The sequence below is a fragment of the Macaca fascicularis genome, chromosome 2 (genome assembly GCF_037993035.2).
Source record: "Macaca fascicularis isolate 582-1 chromosome 2, T2T-MFA8v1.1".
NCBI classification, from domain to species: Eukaryota; Metazoa; Chordata; class Mammalia; order Primates; family Cercopithecidae; genus Macaca; species Macaca fascicularis.
The window spans coordinates 68,960,984-68,975,011 of NC_088376.1; positions in this window are offsets into that span (position 1 = coordinate 68,960,984).

Here is a 14,028-nt window from a genome sequence, read left to right on the forward strand (position 1 = left end):
TTCCCCTCAAGAAGCGTTTCGCTAAGACAATTCTTGTGGAATTGGCAAAGTGATATTTGGAAGCCCATAGAGGGCTATGGTGAAAAAGGAAATATCCTCCGATGAAATCTGGAAAGAAGCTTTCTGAGAAACTGCTTATGTTCTGTTAATTCATCTCACAGAGTTACATCTGTATTTCGTGGATCTCTTTGCTAGCCTTATTTCTGTGGAATCTGAGAACAGATATTTCGGATCCCTTGGAAGACTATAGGGCCAAAGGAAATATCCTCCGATAACAAAGAGAAAGAAGCTTTCTGAGAAACTTCTTTGTGTTCTGTGAAATCATCTCACAGAGTTACAGCTTTCCCCTCAAGAAGCCTTTCGCCAAGACAGTTCTTGTGGAATTGGCAAAGTGATATTTGGAAGCCCATAGATGGCTATGGTGAAAAAGGAAATATCCTCAGATGAAATCTGGAAAGAAGCTTTCTGAGAAACTGCTTAGTGTTCTGTTAATTCATCTCACAGAGTTACATCTGTATTTCGTCGATCTCTTTGCTAGCCTTATTTCTGTGGAATAAGAGAACAGATATTTCGCATCCCTTGGATGACTATAGGGCCAAAGGAAATATCCTCCGATAATAGAGAGAAAGAAGCTTTCTGAGAAACTTCTTTGTGTTATGTGAAATCATCTCACAGAGTTACAGCTTTCCCCTCAAGAAGCCTTTCGCCAAGACAGTTCTTCTGGAATTGGCAGAGTGATATTTGGAAGCCCGTAGAGGGCTATGGTGAAAAAGGAAATATCCTCAGATGAAATCTGGAAAGAAGCTTTCTGAGAAACTGCTTAGTGTTCTGTTAATTCATCTCACAGAGTTACATCTGTATTTCGTGGATCTCTTTGCTAGCCTTATTTCTGTGGAATCTGAGAACAGATATTTCGGATCCCTTGGAAGACTATAGGGCCAAAGGAAATATCCTCCGATAACAGAGAGAAAGAAGCTTTCTGAGAAACTTCTTTGTGTTCTGTGAAATCATCTCACAGAGTTACAGCTTTCCCCTCAAGAAGCCTTTCGCCAAGACAGTTCTTCTGGAATTGGCAGAGTGATATTTGGAAGCCCATAGAGGGCTATGGTGAAAAAGGAAATATCCTCAGATGAAATCTGGAAAGAAGCTTTCTGAGAAACTGCTTAGTGTTCTGTTAATTCATCTCACAGAGTTACATCTGTATTTCGTGGATCTCTTTGCTAGCCTTATTTCTGTGGAATCTGAGAACAGATATTTCGGATCCCTTGGAAGACTATAGGGCCAAAGGAAATATCCTCCGCTAACAAAGAGAAAGCAACTTTCTGAGAAACTTCTTTGTGTTCTTTGAAATCATCTCACAGAGTTACAGCTTTCCCCTCAAGAAGCCTTTCGTTAAGACAGTTCTTGTGGAACTGGCAAAGTGATATTTGGAAGCCCATAGAGGGCTATGGTGAAAAAGGAAATATCCTCAGATGAATTCTGGAAAGAAGCTTTCTGAGAAACTGCTTAGTGTTCTGTTAATTCATCTCACAGAGTTACATCTGTATTTCGTCGATCTCTTTGCTAGCCTTATTTCTGTGGAATCTGAGAACAGATATTTCGAATCCCTTGGAAGACTATAGGGCCAAAGGAAATATCCTCCGATAACAAAGAGAAGGAAGCTTTCTGAGAAACTTCTTTGTGTTCTTTGAAATCATCTCACAGAGTTACAGCTTTCCCCTCAAGAAGCGTTTCGCTAAGACAATTCTTGTGGAATTGGCAAAGTGATATTTGGAAGCCCATAGAGGGCTATGGTGAAAAAGGAAATATCCTCCGATGAAATCTGGAAAGAAGCTTTCTGAGAAACTGCTTAGTGTTCTGTTAATTCATCTCACAGAGTTACATCTGTATTTCGTGGATCTCTTTGCTAGCCTTATTTCTGTGGAATCTGAGAACAGATATTTCGGATCCCTTGGAAGACTATAGGGCCAAAGGAAATAACCTCCGATAACAAAGAGAAAGAAGCTTTCTGAGAAACTTCTTTGTGTTCTGTGAAATCATCTCACAGAGTTACAGCTTTCCCCTCAAGAAGCCTTTCGCCAAGACAGTTCTTGTGGAATAGGCAAAGTGATATTTGGAAGCCCATAGATGGCTATGGTGAAAAAGGAAATATCCTCAGATGAAATCTGGAAAGAAGCTTTCTGAGAAACTGCTTAGTGTTCTGTTAATTCATCTCACAGAGTTACATCTGTATTTCGTCGATCTCTTTGCTAGCCTTATTTCTGTGGAATAAGAGAACAGATATTTCGCATCCCTTGGATGACTATAGGGCCAAAGGAAATATCCTCCGATAACAGAGAGAAAGAAGCTTTCTGAGAAACTTCTTTGTGTTATGTGAAATCATCTCACAGAGTTACAGCTTTCCCCTCAAGAAGCCTTTCGCCAAGACAGTTCTTCTGGAATTGGCAGAGTGATATTTGGAAGCCCGTAGAGGGCTATGGTGAAAAAGGAAATATCCTCAGATGAAATCTGGAAAGAAGCTTTCTGAGAAACTGCTTAGTGTTCTGTTAATTCATCTCACAGAGTTACATCTGTATTTCGTGGATCTCTTTGCTAGCCTTATTTCTGTGGAATCTGAGAACAGATATTTCGGATCCCTTGGAAGACTATAGGGCCAAAGGAAATATCCTCCGATAACAGAGAGAAAGAAGCTTTCTGAGAAACTTCTTTGTGTTCTGTGAAATCATCTCACAGAGTTACAGCTTTCCCCTCAAGAAGCCTTTCGCCAAGACAGTTCTTCTGGAATTGGCAGAGTGATATTTGGAAGCCCATAGAGGGCTATGGTGAAAAAGGAAATATCCTCAGATGAAATCTGGAAAGAAGCTTTCTGAGAAACTGCTTAGTGTTCTGTTAATTCATCTCACAGAGTTACATCTGTATTTCGTGGATCTCTTTGCTAGCCTTATTTCTGTGGAATCTGAGAACAGATATTTCGGATCCCTTGGAAGACTATAGTTCCAAAGGAAATATCCTCCGATAACAGAGAGAAAGAAGCTTTCTGAGAAACTTCTTTGTGTTCTTTGAAATCACCTCACAGAGTTACAGCTTTCCCCTCAAGAAGACTTTCGCCAAGACATTTCTTCTGGAATTGGCAGAGTGATATTTGGAAGCCCATAGAGGGCTATGGTGAAAAAGGAAATATCCTCAGATGAAATCTGGAAAGAAGCTTTCTGAGAAACTGCTTAGTGTTCTGTTAATTCATCTCACAGAGTTACATCTGTATTTCGTGGATCTCTTTGCTAGCCTTTTTTCTGTGGAATCTGAGAACAGATATTTCGCATCCCTTGGAAGACTATAGGGCCAAAGGAAATATCCTCCGATAACAAAGAGAAAGAAGCTTTCTGAGAAACTTCTTTGTGTTCTGTGAAATCATCTCACAGAGTTACAGCATTCCCCTCAAGAAGCCTTTCGCTAAGACAGTTCTTGTGGAATTGGCAAAGTGATATTTGGAAGCCCTTAGAGGGCTATGGTGAAAAAGGAAATATCCTCAGATGAAATCTGGAAAGAAGCTTTCTGAGAAACTGCTTAGTGTTCTGTTAATTCATCTCACAGAGTTACATCTGTATTTCGTGGATCTCTTTGCTAGCCTTATTTCTGTGGAATCTGAGAACAGATATTTCGGATCCCTTGGAAGACTATAGGGCCAAAGGAAATATCCTCCGCTAACAAAGAGAAAGCAACTTTCTGAGAAACTTCTTTGTGTTCTTTGAAATCATCTCACAGAGTTACAGCTTTCCCCTCAAGAAGCCTTTCGTTAAGACAGTTCTTGTGGAACTGGCAAAGTGATATTTGGAAGCCCATAGAGGGCTATGGTGAAAAAGGAAATATCCTCAGATGAAATCTGGAAAGAAGCTTTCTGAGAAACTGCTTAGTGTTCTGTTAATTCATCTCACAGAGTTACATCTGTATTTCGTCGATCTCTTTGCTAGCCTTATTTCTGTGGAATCTGAGAACAGATATTTCGGATCCCTTGGAAGACTATTGGGCCAAAGGAAATATCCTCCGATAACAAAGAGAAAGAAGCTTTCTGAGAAACTTCTTTGTGTTCTGTGAAATCATCTCACAGAGTTAGAGCTTTCCCCTCAACAAACCTTTCCTTAAGACAGTTCTTGTGGAATTGGCAAAGTGATATTTGGAAGCCCATAGAGGGCTATGGTGAAAAAGGAAATATCCTCAGATGAAATGTGGAAAGAAGCTTTCTGAGAAACTGCTTAGTGTTCTGTTAATTCATCTCACAGAGTTACATCTGTATTTCGTCGATCTCTTTGCTAGCCTTATTTCTGTGGAATCTGAGAACAGATATTTCGGATCCCTTGGAACACTATAGGTCCAAAGGATATATCCTCCGATAACAAAGAGAAAGAAGCTATCTGTGAAACTTCTTTGTGTTCTTTGAAATCATCTCACAGAGTTACAGCTTTCCCCTCAAGAAGCGTTTCGCTAAGACAATTCTTGTGGAATTGGCAAAGTGATATTTGGAAGCCCATAGAGGGCTATGGTGAAAAAGGAAATATCCTCCGATGAAATCTGGAAAGAAGCTTTCTGAAAAACTGCTTAGTGTTCTGTTAATTCATCTCACAGAGTTACATCTGTATTTCGTGGATCTCTTTGCTAGCCTTATTTCTGTGGAATCTGAGAACAGATATTTCGGATCCCTTGGAAGACTATAGGGCCAAAGGAAATATCCTCCGATAACAAAGAGAAAGAAGCTTTCTGAGAAACTTCTTTGTGTTCTGTGAAATCATCTCACAGAGTTACAGCTTTCCCCTCAAGAAGCCTTTCGCCAAGACAGTTCTTGTGGAATTGGCAAAGTGATATTTGGAAGCCCATAGATGGCTATGGTGAAAAAGGAAATATCCTCAGATGAAATCTGGAAAGAAGCTTTCTGAGAAACTGCTTAGTGTTCTGTTAATTCATCTCACAGAGTTACATCTGTATTTCGTCGATCTCTTTGCTAGCCTTATTTCTGTGGAATAAGAGAACAGATATTTCGCATCCCTTGGATGACTATAGGGCCAAAGGAAATATCCTCCGATAACAGAGAGAAAGAAGCTTTCTGAGAAACTTCTTTGTGTTATGTGAAATCATCTCACAGAGTTACAGCTTTCCCCTCAAGAAGCCTTTCGCCAAGACAGTTCTTCTGGAATTGGCAGAGTGATATTTGGAAGCCCGTAGAGGGCTATGGTGGAAAAGGAAATGTCCTCAGATGAAATCTGGAAAGAAGCTTTCTGAGAAACTGCTTAGTGTTCTGTTAATTCATCTCACAGAGTTACATCTGTATTTCGTGGATCTCTTTGCTAGCCTTATTTCTGTGGAATCTCAGAACAGATATTTCGGATCCCTTGGAAGACTATACGGCCAAAGGAAATATCCTCCGATAACAGAGAGAAAGAAGCTTTCTGAGAAACTTCTTTGTGTTCTGTGAAATCATCTCACAGAGTTACAGCTTTCCCCTCAAGAAGCCTTTCGCCAAGACAGTTCTTCTGGAATTGGCAGAGTGATATTTGGAAGCCCATAGAGGGCTATGGTGAAAAAGGAAATATCCTCAGATGAAATCTGGAAAGAAGCTTTCTGAGAAACTGCTTAGTGTTCTGTTAATTCATCTCACAGAGTTACATCTGTATTTCGTGGATCTCTTTGCTAGCCTTATTTCTGTGGAATCTCAGAACAGATATTTCGGATCCCTTGGAAGATTATAGGGCCAAAGGAAATATCCTCCGCTAACAAAGAGAAAGCAACTTTCTGAGAAACTTCTTTGTGTTCTTTGAAATCATCTCACAGAGTTACAGCTTTCCCCTCAAGAAGCCTTTCGTTAAGACAGTTCTTGTGGAACTGGCAAAGTGATATTTGGAAGCCCATAGAGGGCTATGGTGAAAAAGGAAATATCCTCAGATGAATTCTGGAAAGAAGCTTTCTGAGAAACTGCTTAGTGTTCTGTTAATTCATCTCACAGAGTTACATCTGTATTTCGTCGATCTCTTTGCTAGCCTTATTTCTGTGGAATCTGAGAACAGATATTTCGAATCCCTTGGAAGACTATAGGGCCAAAGGAAATATCCTCCGATAACAAAGAGAAGGAAGCTTTCTGAGAAACTTCTTTGTGTTCTGTGAAATCATCTCACAGAGTTACAGCTTTCCCCTCAAGAAGCCTTTCGCTAAGACAGTTCTTGTGGAATTGGCAAAGTGATATTTGGAAGCCCATAGAGGGCTATGGTGAAAAAGGAAATATCCTCAGATGAAATCTGGAAAGAAGCTTTCTGAGAAACTGCTTAGTGTTCTGTTAATTCATCTCACAGAGTTACATCTGTATTTCGTCGATCTCTTTGCTAGCCTTATTTCTGTGGAATCTGAGAACAGATATTTCGGATCCCTTGGAAGACTATTGGGCCAAAGGAAATATCCTCCGATAACAAAGAGAAAGAAGCTTTCTGAGAAACTTCTTTGTGTTCTGTGAAATCATCTCACAGAATTAGAGCTTTCCCCTCAACAAGCCTTTCGTTAAGACAGTTCTTGTGGAATTGGCAAAGTGATATTTGGAAGCCCATAGAGGGCTATGGTGAAAAAGGAAATATCCTCAGATGAAATCTGGAAAGAAGCTTTCTCAGAAACTGCTTAGTGTTCTGTTAATTCATCTCACAGAGTTACATCTGTATTTCGTCGATCTCTTTGCTAGCCTTATTTCTGTGGAATCTGAGAACAGATATTTCGGATCCCTTGGAAGACTATAGGTCCAAAGGATATATCCTCCGATAACAAAGAGAAAGAAGCTATCTGTGAAACTTCTTTGTGTTCTTTGAAATCATCTCACAGAGTTACAGCTTTCCCCTCAAGAAGCGTTTCGCTAAGACAATTCTTGTGGAATTGGCAAAGTGATATTTGGAAGCCCATAGAGGGCTATGGTGAAAAAGGAAATATCCTCCGATGAAATCTGGAAAGAAGCTTTCTGAGAAACTGCTTAGTGTTCTGTTAATTCATCTCACAGAGTTACATCTGTATTTCGTGGATCTCTTTGCTAGCCTTATTTCTGTGGAATCTGAGAACAGATATTTCGGATCCCTTGGAAGACTATAGGGCCAAAGGAAATATCCTCCGATAACAAAGAGAAAGAAGCTTTCTGAGAAACTTCTTTGTGTTCTGTGAAATCATCTCACAGAGTTACAGCTTTCCCCTCAAGAAGCCTTTCGCCAAGACAGTTCTTGTGGAATTGGCAAAGTGATATTTGGAAGCCCATAGATGGCTATGGTGAAAAAGGAAATATCCTCAGATGAAATCTGGAAAGAAGCTTTCTGAGAAACTGCTTAGTGTTCTGTTAATTCATCTCACAGAGTTACATCTGTATTTCGTCGATCTCTTTGCTAGCCTTATTTCTGTGGAATAAGAGAACAGATATTTCGCATCCCTTGGATGACTATAGGGCCAAAGGAAATATCCTCCGATAACAGAGAGAAAGAAGCTTTCTGAGAAACTTCTTTGTGTTATGTGAAATCATCTCACAGAGTTACAGCTTTCCCCTCAAGAAGCCTTTCGCCAAGACAGTTCTTCTGGAATTGGCAGAGTGATATTTGGAAGCCCGTAGAGGGCTATGGTGAAAAAGGAAATATCCTCAGATGAAATCTGGAAAGAAGCTTTCTGAGAAACTGCTTAGTGTTCTGTTAATTCATCTCACAGAGTTACATCTGTATTTCGTGGATCTCTTTGCTAGCCTTATTTCTGTGGAATCTGAGAACAGATATTTCGGATCCCTTGGAAGACTATAGGGCCAAAGGAAATATCCTCCGATAACAGAGAGAAAGAAGCTTTCTGAGAAACTTCTTTGTGTTCTGTGAAATCATCTCACAGAGTTACAGCTTTCCCCTCAAGAAGCCTTTCGCCAAGACAGTTCTTGTGGAATTGGCAGAGTGATATTTGGAAGCCCATAGAGGGCTATGGTGAAAAAGGAAATATCCTCAGATGAAATCTGGAAAGAAGCTTTCTGAGAAACTGCTTAGTGTTCTGTTAATTCATCTCACAGAGTTACATCTGTATTTCGTGGATCTCTTTGCTAGCCATATTTCTGTGGAATCTGAGAACAGATATTTCGGATCCCTTGGAAGACTATAGTTCCAAAGGAAATATCCTCCGATAACAGAGAGAAAGAAGCTTTCTGAGAAACTTCTTTGTGTTCTTTGAAATCATCTCACAGATTTACAGCTTTCCCCTCAAGAAGACTTTCGCCAAGACATTTCTTCTGGAATTGGCAGAGTGATATTTGGAAGCCCATAGAGGGCTATGGTGAAAAAGGAAATATCCTCAGATGAAATCTGGAAAGAAGCTTTCTGAGAAACTGCTTAGTGTTCTGTTAATTCATCTCACAGAGTTACATCTGTATTTCGTGGATCTCTTTGCTAGCCTTATTTCTGTGGAATCTGAGAACAGATATTTCGCATCCCTTGGAAGACTATAGGGCCAAAGGAAATATCCTCCGATAACAAAGAGAAAGAAGCTTTCTGAGAAACTTCTTTGTGTTCTGTGAAATCATCTCACAGAGTTACAGCATTCCCCTCAAGAAGCCTTTCGCTAAGACAGTTCTTGTGGAATTGGCAAAGTGATATTTGGAAGCCCTTAGAGGGCTATGTTGAAAAAGGAAATATCCTCAGATGAAATCTGGAAAGAACCTTTCTGAGAAACTGCTTAGTGTTCTGTTAATTCATCTCACAGAGTTACATCTGTATTTCGTGGATCTCTTTGCTAGCCTTATTTCTGTGGAATCTGAGAACAGATATTTCGGATCCCTTGGAAGACTATAGGGCCAAAGGAAATATCCTCCGCTAACAAAGAGAAAGCAACTTTCTGAGAAACTTCTTTGTGTTCTTTGAAATCATCTCACAGAGTTACAGCTTTCCCCTCAAGAAGCCTTTCGTTAAGACAGTTCTTGTGGAACTGGCAAAGTGATATTTGGAATCCCATAGAGGGCTATGGTGAAAAAGGAAATATCCTCAGATGATTTCTGGAAAGAAGCTTTCTGAGAAACTGCTTAGTGTTCTGTTAATTCATCTCACAGAGTTACATCTGTATTTCGTCGATCTCTTTGCTAGCCTTATTTCTGTGGAATCTGAGAACAGATATTTCGAATCCCTTGGAAGACTATAGGGCCAAAGGAAATATCCTCCGATAACAAAGAGAAGGAAGCTTTCTGAGAAACTTCTTTGTGTTCTGTGAAATCATCTCACAGAGTTACAGCTTTCCCCTCAAGAAGCCTTTCGCTAAGACAGTTCTTGTGGAATTGGCAAAGTGATATTTGGAAGCCCATAGAGGGCTATGGTGAAAAAGGAAATATCCTCAGATGAAATCTGGAAAGAAGCTTTCTGAGAAACTGCTTAGTGTTCTGTTAATTCATCTCACAGAGTTACATCTGTATTTCGTCGATCTCTTTGCTAGCCTTATTTCTGTGGAATCTGAGAACAGATATTTCGGATCCCTTGGAAGACTATTGGGCCAAAGGAAATATCCTCCGATAACAAAGAGAAAGAAGCTTTCTGAGAAACTTCTTTGTGTTCTGTGAAATCATCTCACAGAGTTAGAGCTTTCCCCTCAACAAACCTTTCCTTAAGACAGTTCTTGTGGAATTGGCAAAGTGATATTTGGAAGCCCATAGAGGGCTATGGTGAAAAAGGAAATATCCTCAGATGAAATGTGGAAAGAAGCTTTCTGAGAAACTGCTTAGTGTTCTGTTAATTCATCTCACAGAGTTACATCTGTATTTCGTCGATCTCTTTGCTAGCCTTATTTCTGTGTAATCTGAGAACAGATATTTCGGATCCCTTGGAAGACTATAGGTCCAAAGGATATATCCTCCGATAACAAAGAGAAAGAAGCTATCTGTGAAACTTCTTTGTGTTCTTTGAAATCATCTCACAGAGTTACAGCTTTCCCCTCAAGAAGCGTTTCGCTAAGACAATTCTTGTGGAATTGGCAAAGTGATATTTGGAAGCCCATAGAGGGCTATGGTGAAAAAGGAAATATCCTCCGATGAAATCTGGAAAGAAGCTTTCTGAGAAACTGCTTAGTGTTCTGTTAATTCATCTCACAGAGTTACATCTGTATTTCGTGGATCTCTTTGCTAGCCTTATTTCTGTGGAATCTGAGAACAGATATTTCGCATCCCTTGGAAGACTATAGGGCCAAAGGAAATATCCTCCGATAACAAAGAGAAAGAAGCTTTCTGAGAAACTTCTTTGTGTTCTGTGAAATCATCTCACAGAGTTACAGCATTCCCCTCAAGAAGCCTTTCGCTAAGACAGTTCTTGTGGAATTGGCAAAGTGATATTTGGAAGCCCATAGAGGGCTATGGTGAAAAAGGAAATATCCTCAGATGAAATCTGGAAAGAAGCTTTCTGAGAAACTGCTTAGTGTTCTGTTAATTCATCTCACAGAGTTACATCTGTATTTCGTGGATCTCTTTGCTAGCCTTATTTCTGTGGAATCTGAGAACAGATATTTCGGATCCCTTGGAAGACTATAGGGCCAAAGGAAATATCCTCCGATAACAAAGAGAACGCAACTTTCTGAGAAACTTCCTTGTGTTCTTTGAAATCATCTCACAGAGTTACAGCTTTCCCCTCAAGAAGCCTTTCGCTAAGACAGTTCTTGTGGAATTAGCAAAGTGATATTTGGAAGCCCATAGAGGGCTACGCTGAAAAAGTAAATATCCTCCGATGAAATCTGGAAAGAAGCTTTCTGAGAAACTGCTTCGTGTTCTGTTAATTCATCTCACAGAGTTACATCTGTATTTCGTGGATCTCTTTGCTAGCCTTGTTTCTGTGGAATCTGAGAACAGATATTTCGGATCCCTTGGAAGACTATAGGGCCAAAGGAAATATCCTCCGATAACAAACAGAAAGAAGCTTTCTGAGAAACTTCTTTGTGTTCTGTGAAATCATCTCACAGAGTTAGAGCTTTCCCCTCAACAAGCCTTTCGTTAAGACAGTTCTTGTGGAATTGGCAAAGTGATATTTGGAAGCCATAGAGGGCTATGGTGAAAAAGGAAATATCCTCAGATGAAATCTGGAAAGAAGCTTTCTGAGAAACTGCTTAGTGTTCTGTTAATTCATCTCACAGAGTTACATCTGTATTTCGTGGATCTCTTTGCTAGCCTTATTTCTGTGATATCTGAGAACAGATATTTCGGATCCCTTGGAAGACTATAGGGCCAAAGGAAATATCCTCCGATAACAAAGAGAAAGAAGCTTTCTGAGAAACTTCTTTGTGTTCTGTGAAATCATCTCACAGAGTTAGAGCTTTCCCCTCAAGAAGCCTTTCGTTAAGACAGTTCTTGTGGAATTGGCAAAGTGATATTTGGAAGCCCATAGAGGGCTATGGTGAAAAAGGAAATATCCTCCGATGAAATCTGGAAAGAAGCTTTCTGAGAAACTGCTTAGTGTTCTGTTAATTCATCTCACAGAGTTACATCTGTATTTCGTCTATCTCTTTTCTAGCCTTATTTCTGTGGAATCTGAGAACAGATATTTCGGATCCCTTGGAAGACTATAGGGCCAAAGGAAATATCCTCCGATAACAAAGAGAAAGAAGCTTTCTGAGAAACTTCTTTGTGTTCTGTGAAATTATCTCACAGAGTTACAGCTTTCCCCTCAAGAAGCCTTTCGCCAAGACAGTTCTTGTGGAATTGGCAAAGTGATATTTGGAAGCCCATAGAGGGCTATGGTGAAAAAGGAAATATCCTCAGATGAAATCTGGAAAGAAGCTTTCTGAGAAACTGCTTAGTGTTCTCTTAATTCATCTCACAGAGTTACATCTGTATTTCGTCGATCTCTTTGCTAGCCTTATTTCTGTGGAATCTGAGAACAGATATTTCGCATTCCTTGGAAGACTATAGGGCCAAAGGAAATATCCTCCGATAACAGAGAGAAAGAAGCTTTCTGAGAAACTTCTTTGTGTTCTGTGAAATCATCTCACAGAGTTACAGCTTTCCCCTCAAGAAGCCTTTCGCCAAGACAGTTCTTCTGCAATTGGCAGAGTGATATTTGGAAGCCCATAGAGGTCTATGGTGAAAAAGGAAATATCCTCAGATGAAATCTGGAAAGAAGCTTTCTGAGAAACTTCTTTGTGTTCTTTGAAATCATCTCACAGAGTTACAGCTTTCCCCTCAAGAAGCCTTTCGCAAGACAGTTCTTGTGGAATTGGCAAAGTGATATTTGGAAGCCCATAGAGGGCTATGGTGAAAAAGGAGATATACTCAGATGAAATCTGGAAAGAAGCTTTCTGAGAAACTGCTTAGTGTTCTGTTAATTCATCTCACAGAGCTACATCTGTATTTCGACGATCTCTTTGCTAGCCTTATTTCTGTGGAATCTGAGAACAGATATTTCGGATCCCTTGGAAGACTATAGGGCCAAAGGAAATATCCTCCGATAACAAAGAGAAAGAAGCTTTCTGAGAAACTTCTTTGTGTTTTGTGAAATCATCTCACAGAGTTACAGCTTTCCCCTCAAGAAGCCTTTTGCCAAGACAGTTCTTGTGGAATTGGCAAAGTGATATTTGGAAGCCCATAGAGGGATATGGTGAAAAAGGAAATATCCTCAGATGAAATCTGGAAAGAAGCTTTCTGAGAAACTGCTTAGTGTTCTGTTAATTCATCTCACAGAGTTACATGTGTATTTCGTGGATCACTTTGCTAGCCTTATTTCTGTGGAATCTGAGAACAGATATTTCAGATCCCTTGGAAGACTATAGGGCCAAAGGAAATATCCTCCGATATCAAAGAGAAAGAAGCTTTTTGAGAAACTTCTTTGTGTTCTGTGAAATCATCTCACAGAGTTACAGCTTTCCCCTCAAGAAGCCTTTCGCCAAGACAGTTCTTGTGGAATTGGCAAAGTGACATTTGGAAGCCCATAGAGGGCTATGGTGAAAAAGGAAATATCCTCAGATGAAATCTGGAAAGAAGCTTTCTGAGAAACTGCTTAGTGTTCTGTTAATTCATCTCACAGAGTTACATCTGTATTTCGTGTATCTCTTTGCTAGCCTTATATCTGTGGAATCTGAGAACAGATACTTCAGATCCCTTGGAAGACAATAGGGCCATAGGAAATATCCTCCGATAACAAAGAGAAAGAAGCTTTTTGAGAAACTTCTTTGTGTTCTGTGAAATCATCTCACAGAATTACAGCTTTCCCCTAAAGAAGCCTTTCGCCAAGACAGTTCTTGTGGAATTGGCAAAGTGATCTTTGGAAGCCCATAGAGGGCTATGGTGAAAAAGGAAATATCCTCAGATGAAATCTGGAAAGAAGCTTTCTGAGAAACTGCTTAGTGTTCTGTTAATTCATCTCACAGAGTTACATCTGTATTTCGTTGATCTCTTTGCTAGCCTTATTTCTGTGGAATCTGAGAACAGATATTTCGGATCACTTGGAAGACTATAGGGCCAAAGGAAATATCCTCCGATAACAAACAGAAAGAAGCTTTCTGAGAAACTTCTTTGTGTTCTGTGAAATCATCTCACAAAGTTACAGCATTCCCCTCAAGAAGCCTTTCGCTAAGACAGTTCTTGTGGAATTGGCAAAGTGATATTTGGAAGCCCATAGAGGGCTATGGTGAAAAATGAAATATCCTCAGATGAAATCTGGAAAGAAGCTTTCTGAGAAACTGCTTAGTGTTCTGTTAATTCATCTCACAGAGTTACATCTGTATTTCGTGGATCTCTTTGCTAGCCTTATTTCTGTGGAATCTCAGAACAGATATTTCGGATCCCTTGGAAGATTATAGGGCCAAAGGAAATATCCTCCGATAACAAAGAGAAAGAAGCTTTCTGAGAAACTTCTTTGTGTTCTGTGAAATCATCTCACAGAGTTACAGCTTGCCCCTCAAGAAGCCTTTCGCTAAGACAGTTCTTGTGGAATTGGCAAAGTGATATTTGGAAGCCCATAGAGGGCTATGGTGAAAAAGGAAATATCCTCAGATGAAATCTGGAAAGAAGCTTTCTGAGAAACTGCTTAG